Below are 11,421 nucleotides of genomic sequence, written 5' to 3' on the forward strand. Positions count from 1 at the left end.
CATTACAGAGTGCTCTCTGTTTTTACAAATTTTTGTAACTGTCCATTAAAAAAAAGAACCTAAAACTGAATGAAGCTTCACCAAATGAAATAAAGGCATTCTGTGATTATCACATCAGAATTAAAGCAACTGCATATACAACTGCATATTTACCCAGACCAGCTTAAAGCAACAATCAAAGACCTTTCAAATGAAAAAAAAAAACAAAAAGAACTTTCAATAAACCTTATAGCTTAAGCGAACACTATCATTTGAAATTTGAGTATATGCAGCTCAAAAGTCATTACTCACCTCTTCCAAAGCACAAGCCTTTATTACTTCTTCATATCGCTCTTCTTCGTATTTCTTCCCAAATAAAATGTTACTTCTCACAGTTCCTGGAAACACCCAGGGCTGCTGAGAAACATATGCGATCCTTCCATGCACGCTAACCTTCCCCTGGCTCGGGGGCAGCTCCCCCAGCAGAGCACGTAACAGTGACGACTGAAACAGAGGGCAACACACACATGTCAACAGAGAGCACTCAGGCCGGGACACACATGCTGCACAGTCCCCACCCTGGTGCTTGATCAAGGATATCAGAACAGGATAAAGTGCAGCTCTGAATATTGAAGGAAAAACATGGAAAAGAGCACTATTGGTCAATGTAAACTGAAGGTGGATAAGGAATATAAATACCATAACAATCTACCCTGCCTGAGTTTCCCCAAACGAAGTGCTCTATTCAGCAAAGACTAAGAATGTGTAACATCCTTCACTAGCAGAGCAGACCAGCAGGATGTGTACTTTCTGTTCAGTTCAGTTGCTCAGTCGTGTCCGATTCTTTGCAACCCCATGAACCACAGCACACCAGGCCTCCCTGTGCATCACCAACTCCCGGAGTTCACCCAAACCCAAGTCCATCGAGTCGGTGATGCCATCAAACCATCTCATCCTCTGTTGTCCCCTTCTCCTCCTGCCCTCAATCTTTCCCAGCATCAGGGTCTTTTTTTTTTTTTTTTTTTGCCTTTAGGTTTCCACTTTATTAATTCAGTAATTTTTTTCTTTTTTTAAATTTTATTTTATTTTTAAACTTTACATAATTGTATTAGTTTTGCCAAATATCAAAATGAATCTGCCACAGGTATACATGTGTTCCCCATCCTGAACCCTCCTCCCTCCCCATACCATCCCTCTGGGTCGTCCCAGTGCACTAGCATCCAGTATTGTGCATCGAACCTGGACTGGCATCTCGTTTCATACATGATATTTTACATGTTTCAATGCCATTCTCCCAAATCATCCCACCCTCTCCCTCTCCCACAGAGTCCATAAGATTGTTCTATACATCAGTGTCTCTTTTGCTGTCTCGTACACCGGGTTATTGTTATCATCTTTCTAAATTCCATATATATGCATTAGTATACTGTATTGGTGTTTTTCCTTCTGGCTTACTTCACTCTGTATAATAGGCTCCAGTTTCATCCACCTCATTAGAACTGATTCAATTGTTTTCTTTTTAATGGCTGAGTAATACTCCATTGTGTATATGTACCATAGCTTTCCTATCCATTCATCTGCTGATGGACATCTAGGTTGCTTCCATGTCCTGACTATTATAAACAGTGCTGCAATGAACATTGGGGTACACCTGTCTCTTTCCCTTCTGGTTTCCTCAGTGTGTATGCCCAGCAGTGGGATTGCTGGATCATAAGGCAGTTCTATTTCCAGTTTTTTAAGGAATCTCCACACTGTTCTCCATAGTGGCTGTACTAGTTTGCATTCCCACCAACAGTGTAAGAGGGTTCCCTTTTCTCCACACCCTCTCCAGCATTTATTATTTGTAGACTTTTGAATCGCAGCCATTCTGATTGGCATGAAATGGTACCTCATAGTGGTTTTGATTTGCATTTCTCTGATAATGAGTGATGTTGAGCATCTTTTCATGTGTTTGTTAGCCATCTGTATGTCTTTTCAAATGAGTCAGCTCTTCGCATCAGGTGGCCAAAGTATTGGAGTTTCAGCGTCAACATCAGTCCTTCCAATGAACACCCAGGACTGATCTCCTTTAGGATGGACTGGTAGGATCTGCTTGCAGTCCACGGGACTCTCAAGAGTCTTCTCCAACACCACAGTTCAAAAGCATCAATTCTTCAGTGCTCAGCTTTCTTTATAGTCCAACTCTCACATCCATACATGAATACTGGAAAAACCATAGCCTTGACTAGACAGACCTTTGTTGGCAAAGTAATGTTTTTGCTTTTTAATATGTTATCTAGGTTGGTCATAACTTTGCTTCCAAGGAGTAAATTTCTTTTAATTTCATGGCTGCAGTCATCATCTGCAGTGATTTTGGAGCCCCCAGAAATAAAGTCAGCCACTGTTTCCACTGTTTCCCCATCTATTTGCCATGAAGTGATGGGACCGGATGCCATGATCTTAGTTTTCTGAATGTTGAGCTTTAAGCCAACTTTTTCACTCTCCTCTTTCACTTTCGTCAAGAAGCTGTTTAGTTCTTCTTCACTTTCTGCCATAAGGGTGGGGTCATCTGCATATCTGAGGTTATTGATATTTCTCCCAGCAATCTTGATTCCAGCTTGTGCTTCCTCCAGCCCAGCGTTTCTCATGATGTACTCTGCATGTAAGTTAAATAAGCAGGGTGACAATATACAGCCTTGATGTACTACTTTTCCTGTTTGGAAGCAGTCTGTTGTTCTATGTCCAGTTCTAGCTGTTGCTTCCTGACCTGCATACAGGTATCTCAAGAGACAGGTCAGGTGGTCTGGTATTCCCATCTCTTTCAGAATTTTCCACAGTTTATTGTTATCCACACAGTCAAAGGCTTTGGCATAGTCAATAAAGCAGAAGTAGATGTTTTTCTGGAACTCTCTTCTTTTTACATGATCCAGCGGATGTTGGCAATTGGATCTCTGGTTCCTCTGCCTTTTCTAAAACCAGCTTGAACATCTGGAAGCTCACGGTTCACGTATTGCTGAAGCCCGGCTTGGAGAATTTTAAGCATTACTTTACTAGCATGTGAGATGAGTGCAATTATTTGGTAGTTTGTGCGGTACTTTCTGTATCTGATGTTTAATGCAGTTGTTCCTGCATCTGGGTATCTGTTACTTGACAAATACTTGTTCTTAAAAAGGTATGTGGGGACTTCCCTGGTGGTCAGTGGTTAAGAATCCACCTTCCGGGATGTAGGGAAGGGATATTTAGGGAGTTTGGGATGGATGTGTACACACTGCTATATTTAAAATGCATAACCAACAAGGACTTACTGTATAGTACATGGGACTCTACTCAGTGCTTTGTGGCAGTCTGGATGGGAGGGGAGTTTGGCAGAGAATGGATATATGTATATATGTATGGTTGAGAGATATCCTTCACTGTTCACCTGAAAGTATCACAACACTGTTAATTGGCTATATCCCAATACAAAATAAAAATATTTTTAAAAATACCCAGATAATTATATATATATATATATATATATATATATATATATATATATATATATATCTGTTTTCCATTGCCAGGGGCTCTGCTTAGATACATGGTCAGGGAACTAAGATCCCACATGCCCAGGGCAACTAGGCCAACACACAATTAGAGAGCCCATGTACTGCAACTAAGACCCAATTCAGCCAAATCAATAAATATTCTTTTTAACTTAAAGCGATGTGTGAAGAATATATCCAAAGATTATTAATTAAGAGAACTCTGAGGTTGTTGTGGTCAAAGAGTTAAAGTCCATCATGCTTAGGGAGCTCAAATTCAGTGCTCTGTAACAACCTAGAGGAGTGCAAGGTGGGAGGGAGCTTCAAGAGGTAGAGGACAGACATATACCTATGGCTGATTCATGCTGATGTATGGCAGAAACTGACACAATATTGCAAAGCAATTATCGTCCAATTAAAAAATAAATAAATTTTAAAAACATAAAATAAATACATAAATTTTTAAAAGAAATATAAATACATAAATATTTTTAAAAGTCCATCATAGAGGTAATCATCTCCCTCTCGTGTACAAATCCCACATTTAGGTTTCTGTATTTTGTTGTGCAAAACACAGGAGACTAAGTGCACGTACACATGTCCTTCAAATCTGTTGTAACACACAGAAGAGGCATGTCTATGTCCACATCATCAGAGCACTCACCACACTGAGATGAAATAATCTGCCTGCATATCTGTCTCACTTTAGAATCTGGTTGCCTCTAAAAGGCAGAGGCATCGGGGTCTGGCTCACATCTGTATCTTGAGCCCTACCACATGGCTGCACATTCATTTACATGTGCACTGGTGGGACCAAGTAAAGTCATATGAGGAAATGCTCAGAGCTTCTGGCAAGAGCCTTCACCACCTCCAGACTTCCTGGAGGGGCCACTGTGACAAAAAGAAGTCCCCACTGTCTCTGTCTGTCCTGAACAGCTATCACATCAATAATTTCCTTCACTAAAACACCCAAACTCCCCACAAGCAGTTCCCAACTGTGCAACATGAAACATCAAGAAGGAAAACACAGTGTGTGTTTATCCAGACTTATTTGGCCATGAAACCTTCTTGCAAACTAACATTCTATGGAACACACCTAGAGAAACACTGTTCTAGACACACCCAATTCAAACCCTGTCACACTCAGCTCTGGTCTCCACTCTGAGAATTTAACAGAAGCTGCAGCATTGCGTCAAACTGACAAAAGGCATCTCAACTTACCTTTCCTGCTCCCACAGGTCCGACCACAGCCAACAGTTCACCTGGTCTGACAGTAAACGAAATGCCTTTTAGGGTTGGTGATTCTGATTCCTGCAAATTAAAGTTTATAAAAACACACCCATTTCAACAAAGTAACACAAATTACTTCAGAAAGTAGTTGAAAATAATATAATAGTCATTGCTATGCTAATATACCTTCCCTAGTGACTTCCCCTGTGGCTCAGCTGGTAAAGAATCTGCCTGCAATGTAGGAGACCTGGGTTAACAAGATCCCCTGGAGAAGGGAATAGCCACCCACACCAGTATTCTGGCCTGGAGAATTGGACTATATATATGTATAGTCCATGGGGGTCGCAAAGAGTCAGACATGACTAACGTTCATTTTCATGCTAATATAGCCCACATTTTTTATCCTTCATATTTTAAGATACTGTGTCCTGGAGGCCTGCCAGGAGCCATTGAGGCATTCCACTCGTGACAAAGGTCATGAGGAAGGAGGCTCAGCATACGCAAAGGCGGGATCAAGCCTCAGGAATCCCCCCGGATATTCTCGAGCATCTACCCTCCACAAAACCAGAGTCCGCCTACTTTATTGCTTTGTGCTCTCACCTCTGACTTTACTGGGGGCTGTCCCCCACCACCATCTCACTCTCTCTGTCAAAGAGTTAACTTACAGCTCCAATTAATAAAGTTCCTGGGCAATTAGGAGTGTTTAAATCCAAACCCCTCAGATGGCTCTCTAACTCGCCTGACAAGTTTACCCTGTCTCCTACAGCTATACATATGATTGTTTACAGTCTCCCAGCCTCCAGAGGCACAGGAAGCTTAAGATATTCAAATAGCTTAGAGCCTCTCAGAGAGTTAGAAACTGTCAGAATAAAACTAGTAAAAGATTTCATTGATGAGCCAATGCTTGTTGCCAAGTTTTCACATCCCCTGTATTGTATCCTTGAATATGTATTAATTAACAGTTGGTATGTAGAAAAAAATAAGTAGTGGCCTTGGTGTTAGTAACTTTAGACCCTTAAGGTAATAAATTCTTTCCTTTGTTGTAAACCCATTACACGTCCGCCCTATAGGAATGCAATTTTATCTAACACCTTCGGAAGATGGCGCCAAACCTTAAAATAATTACTCTTAGAGAAAATAAGTCTTTGTCAAGAGTCATAAAATGTTAATAGGCCTTCTGGCCAGAAGATGATGTAAATCACCTAAACCATTTGTATACGATAAATTTGCAGGATAGAAACCCTAGTTTTTGATAAGGATCAAAGACTGCTGACTTTGCATCCCCTATTATCCTCTATGTGTAACTTAGGGTATAAAAGCCCCTGTTGAAAATGAAGCTACGGGCCTTGCTCACCAAAGCTTGGTCTCCCCATGTCATTCTTCCCCTCAATTACATACATCACAGCAGGATCCTCTATGACCCACCTCCCAGAATATTGGAAATAAAAGCAAAAATAAACAAATGGGACCTAATTAAACTTAAAAGCTTCTGCACATCAAAGGAAACTATTAGCAAGGTGAAAAGACAGCCTTCAGAATGGGAGAAAATAATAGCAAATGAAGCAACTGACAAACAACTAATCTCAAAAATATACAAGCAACTCCTACAGCTCAACTCCAGAAAAATAAATGACCCAATCAAAAAATGGGCCAAAGATCTAAATAGACATTTCTCCAAAGAAGACATACAGATGGCTAACAAACACATGAAAAGATGCTCAACATCACTCATTATCAGAGAAATGCAAATCAAAACCACTATGAGTACCATTTCACCAGTCAGAATGGCTGCGATCCAAAGTCTACAAATAATAAATGCTGGAGAGGGTGTGGAGAAAAGGGAACCCTCTTACACTGTTGGTGGGAATGCAAACTAGTACAGCCACTATGGAGAACAGTGTGGAGATTCCTTAAAAAAACTGGAAATAGAACTGCCTTATGATCCAGCAATCCCACTGCTGGGCATACACACTGAGGAAACCAGAAGGGAAAGAGACACGTGTACCCCAATGTTCGTCGCAGCACTGTTTATAAGAGCCAGGACATGGAAGCAACCTAGATGTCCATCAGCAGATGAATGGATAAGAAAGCGGTGGTACATATACACAATGGAGTATTACTCAGCCATTAAAAAGAAAACAATTGAATCAGTTCTAATGAGGTGGATGAAACTGGAGCCTATTATACAGAGTGAAGTAAGCCAGAAGGAAAAACATAAATACAGTATACTAACGCATATATATGGAATTTAGAAAGATGGTAACGATAACCCTATATACGAGACAGCAAAAGAGACACTGATGTATAGAACAGTCTTATGGACTCTGTGGGAGAGAGAGGGTGGGAAGATTTGGGAGAATGGCATTGAAACATGTGAAATGTCATGTATGAAACAGATGCCAGTCCAGGTTCAGTGCATGATGCTGGATGCTTGGGGCTGGTGCGCTGGGACGGCCCAGGGGATGGTATGGGGAGGGGAGGGAGGAGGGTTCAGGATGGGGAGCATGTGTATACCTGAAATTTTTAATTAAAAAAATAATAAAATAAAATCATTAAAAAAAAAAATTCCAGCTGAGTCTCCATCTGGAGTACAGAAATCCTCTGCGACCATTTATTTGCCTGGGCTTCTAAGACCCACTCGAGAAGGTGTCTAAAGTGGGGCACCTTCCGCTATTCGAGAGGGCGCCTGCAGCCTCCGTGGTCAGAGCTAACCTGGTGTCACAGGTTATAATGATCTTCCGCATAAACCAAGCTACTCAGCCTCTTTTCTCCACTGAATTTTCCTACTGAGCTATCCTCATTCTATTATTCTTTATATCTTTGATGAATAAATAAATAAATAGGTCGCCGAAGCCATCTCCCCTTTGAATACCCTGGATCAGCCGGGGCTGGACCTCGGCAGAGGCCTTTTCATCCAATCCTATCTCTTTGGGGGTTTGAAGCATGTAATTGCAGAAAGAAGAGTCTATAAGCAGTAAATGCTGGAGAGGGTGTGGAGAAAAGGGAACTCTCTTACACTATTGGTGGGAATGCAAATTAGTACAGCCACTATGGAGAACAGTGTGGAGATTCCTTAAAAACTGGAAATAAAACTGCCTTATGACCCAGCAATCCCACTGCTGGGCATACACACCGAAGAAACCAGAAGGGAAAGAGACACGTGTACCCCAGTGTTCATCGCAGCACTGTTTATAATAGCCAGGACATGGAAGCAACCTAGATGTCCATCATCAGATGAATGGATAAGAAAGCTGTGGTACATATACACAATGGAGTATTACTCAGCCATTAAAAAGAATACATTTGAATCAGTTCTAATGAGGTGGATGAAACTGGAGCCTATTATACAGAGTGAAGTAAGCCAGAAGGAAAAACACCAATACAGTATACTAACAAATATATATGGAATTTAGAAACATGGTAACAATAACCCTGTATACAAGACAGCAAAAGAAACACTGATGTATAGAACAGTCTTTTGGACTCTGGGAGAGGGAGAGGGTGGGATGATTTGGGAGAATGGCATTGAAATATGTATAATATCATATATGAAACGAGTCACCAGTCCAGGTTCGATGCACGATACTGGATGTTTGGGGCTAGTGCACTGGGATAACCCAGAGGGATGGTAAGGGGAGGGAGGAGGGAGGAGGGTTCAGGATGGGGAACACGTGTACACCTGTGGTGGATTTATGTTGATATATGGCAAAACCAATACAATATTGTAAAGTTAAAAGAAAAAAAAAGCTTGAGCAATGTACTATAAATAATAATACAATAAAAATAAAATAATAGGGGGAAAAAAAAGAAGATACCTTCTTTCACCAGATTTCCATACGGACACAGTTCTTGACACCCACAAAATTTAAGTAGTAGAGATGACAAGGTACCTGCCTGAAATGCAAACTGCATGATGCACACAAACTTATTAATATAATGTACTTAGAATATTCAAGGGGAGGTTTTTAATCATTTATAAGTTTTCATCATGACTTTTGGTTTTACCTGTCTATCTCATTAGTCTTCACAAGGTGGCAGCATAAATACCTAGCATGCCTGGTCTTTTAATAAATAATTTGAAATCACTAATGTCTCCATTTTCATTTGATAAAGAATAAACCTCAGTAATGCTCAGCAAGCAAAAGGGCACTTTATATGAAGAAGTCACTTATGCTAAAATAACTCTTATAAGTAATGGTCAGAGCTCTAATTTAACTAGAGCTCTAATGTAATACCAACAACAAAATAATGAAGAATAAAGAAATTAATTATGACATCATGGGTCAGAGTGATAAAGCCTCAATTTTATATGTGATACATGCATTACCTATCCTGGCTACACAGGAGCAATAAAGTGCTTCTACTACAAGGAAAACAAAAAACATGGATTACACTAGACAGTGCATAGTCCAATATGATGGAGAAGGAAAAGTACCATCATGCCAATCACGGGTCATATTCCTGAAAGACTTAGGGCGTCTGTACATCTTTACATATCTAAATGTTAAGAGAATTCTCAGTAACTGCTATGTTTAAGAAAGACACACAGGCACAGGGGTTACATATAATTAAGTAAAAGTCTGGATAATCTTCAAATTAATTTTTTTTTTTTCTGGAAAGAACTGAACTGATTAAAAAACGTTCACATAGTAAAAAAATTTGGCAATGATTTTTAATCACCGAAAAAAAAGCTTGCTCCAGATTTTAAGAATTAAAAATCTATCATTTTAATACATGAGAAAGATTTTTTAAGATTTTAAAATTTCTCCACTTCTTTCTTTCTGCCTGAAACTTAGGATTCCTATTTTATTACTTTTCGCTCAGTTATGACTACAAAATAGTGAACTACCTACAAACATCAGCTTCCCATCGCAGCCCTCAGTCGGTCAGGGCCAGACAGAGTTCCCTCCTTGTTCAGGCTTCGGGATCCAGCATTGCTCTGGGATGCCCAGAAGGGGACAGCACTCGACAGCGCAGAGGCACTGGGTCCCCTCCCCTACTGTTTATCCAGGCTCAGGGGACACTGCCTGAATAAAACACCATCAGCTCAGCCCCAACTCTGTGCAGACACAGTTCAAAAACCCCGTCCCATGAGATCTGGAGGCCCCCACACAACCTTTATTTTGCTTTTTTTCTTATTTTGGCTGCACTGGGTCTTTGTTGCAGTGTGTGGGCTTAGTTGCTCCAGAGAGTATGTGATCTTAGTTCCTAAACCAGGGGTGGGACCAAAGTCTACTGCATTGGAAGGTGGATTCTTAACCACTGGACCACTAGAGAAGTCCCTGGGGCCATTTATATTAAAGCTGAGACCTTGCCCACCTGGCTGTATAGTGAGAAGGTTATAGAGCTCATGTCTATCTCCTGCCTCCCAACCCAGCAGGGGCTTCATTCAGACTCAGCTTCTCTCCAAAACTCCCAATGTCTGTGCTTCTCCCCCTTTCAAGGGCTCTCTCACCCATGACCTATGACAGCCCCTAATTACTAATGATGCCAGCAAGGGGCACAGTCCTTCCATAGGCAAGGCCAGGACAACAGAACAGCGTGTTCTGTACTAAGGGCAAGAAGTCTGAGAACATGATATTCAGCTCCTGAAAGAACAAAATAGTCCATTTTAAAATGCTGCATGCTGCTGCTGATGATGCTAAGTCGCTTCAGTCATGTCCGACTCTGTGCGACCCCATAGACGGCAGCCCACTAAGCTCCTCTGTCCCTGGGATTCTCCAAGCAAGAATATTGGAGTGGGTTGCCATTTCCTTCTCCAATGCATGAAAGTAAAAAGTGCAAGTGAACTTGTTCAGTCGTGCGATAGTTTGGTACAAAAAAAATTCAGTGGACACCTGTACACAATGCGGGGGTGTGTGTAGGGGACAAAAGGACAGACATAGCGTTGCGTGCCCCAGTTCCACTTGAACACCAGCATGGAGGATGTGATGTCCAGGCTATCCTGCCTACTGCTCTGGGCCACGGGATGTGTGGTCATACTCTGTGTGATGACCACAGCTCAGGGCACCTCCATGGGCCTGAATGTAACTACACACCCAGCTTTACCGACCACCATCACGAGAGCCCCAATGCCGCAGCTCCACAGGGTCACCTCTCCAGCACCAGAAATCTGGGAAAACGACAACAGCTGTGTCTCCTGTTTAGATGCTAACGCTGCTAATACTACCTGCTTTTGTATTGAATGAAAGGCAAAAGCTACTGTTCAGATAATTCAACGGTAGTGACTGCCAGGTGGTGAACACAGCTGACACCATAGCAACCACGATGAAAACTGCAGCGTTGCTTTCCCCTCCTCAGCTCCCACTACAGCCACTCTCAGCTACAACTAACACCACTTTATCTACAATCTCACATTCTGTGCCAAAGCCTGCCTTTGATGCAACCAGCTTCTTTCGAGGAAATGACCTTATCTTGGGTGCATGTTTCTCTTTCTAATCAGCTCAGTTCAGTTCAGTCGCTCAGTTGTGTCCTACTTTTTGCAAACCCACGAACTGCAGCACGCCAGGCCTCCCTGTCCATCACCAACTCCCGGAGTTCACCCAAACTCATGTCCATCGAGTTGGTGATGCCATCCAGCCATCTCATCCTCTGTCTTCCCCTTCTCCTCTTGCCCTCATTCTTTCCCAGCATCAGGGTCATTTCAAATAAGTGAGGTCTTTGCATCAGGTGGCCATAGTATTGGAGTTTCAGCTTCAACATCAGTCCT

At 41.7% G+C, this 11,421-nt stretch overlaps 1 pseudogene; it reads left to right on the top strand.

Annotated features, from left to right (window-relative positions):
• The first annotated feature begins 10,642 nt into the window (after positions 1 to 10,642).
• Positions 10,643 to 11,150, top strand: LOC138986782 (sialomucin core protein 24 pseudogene; annotated as a pseudogene).
• The last annotated feature ends 271 nt before the right edge of the window (positions 11,151 to 11,421 follow it).

Source organism: Bos mutus, unplaced genomic scaffold (genome assembly GCF_027580195.1).
Source record: "Bos mutus isolate GX-2022 unplaced genomic scaffold, NWIPB_WYAK_1.1 CTG1438, whole genome shotgun sequence".
Lineage (NCBI taxonomy): Eukaryota > Metazoa > Chordata > Mammalia > Artiodactyla > Bovidae > Bos > Bos mutus.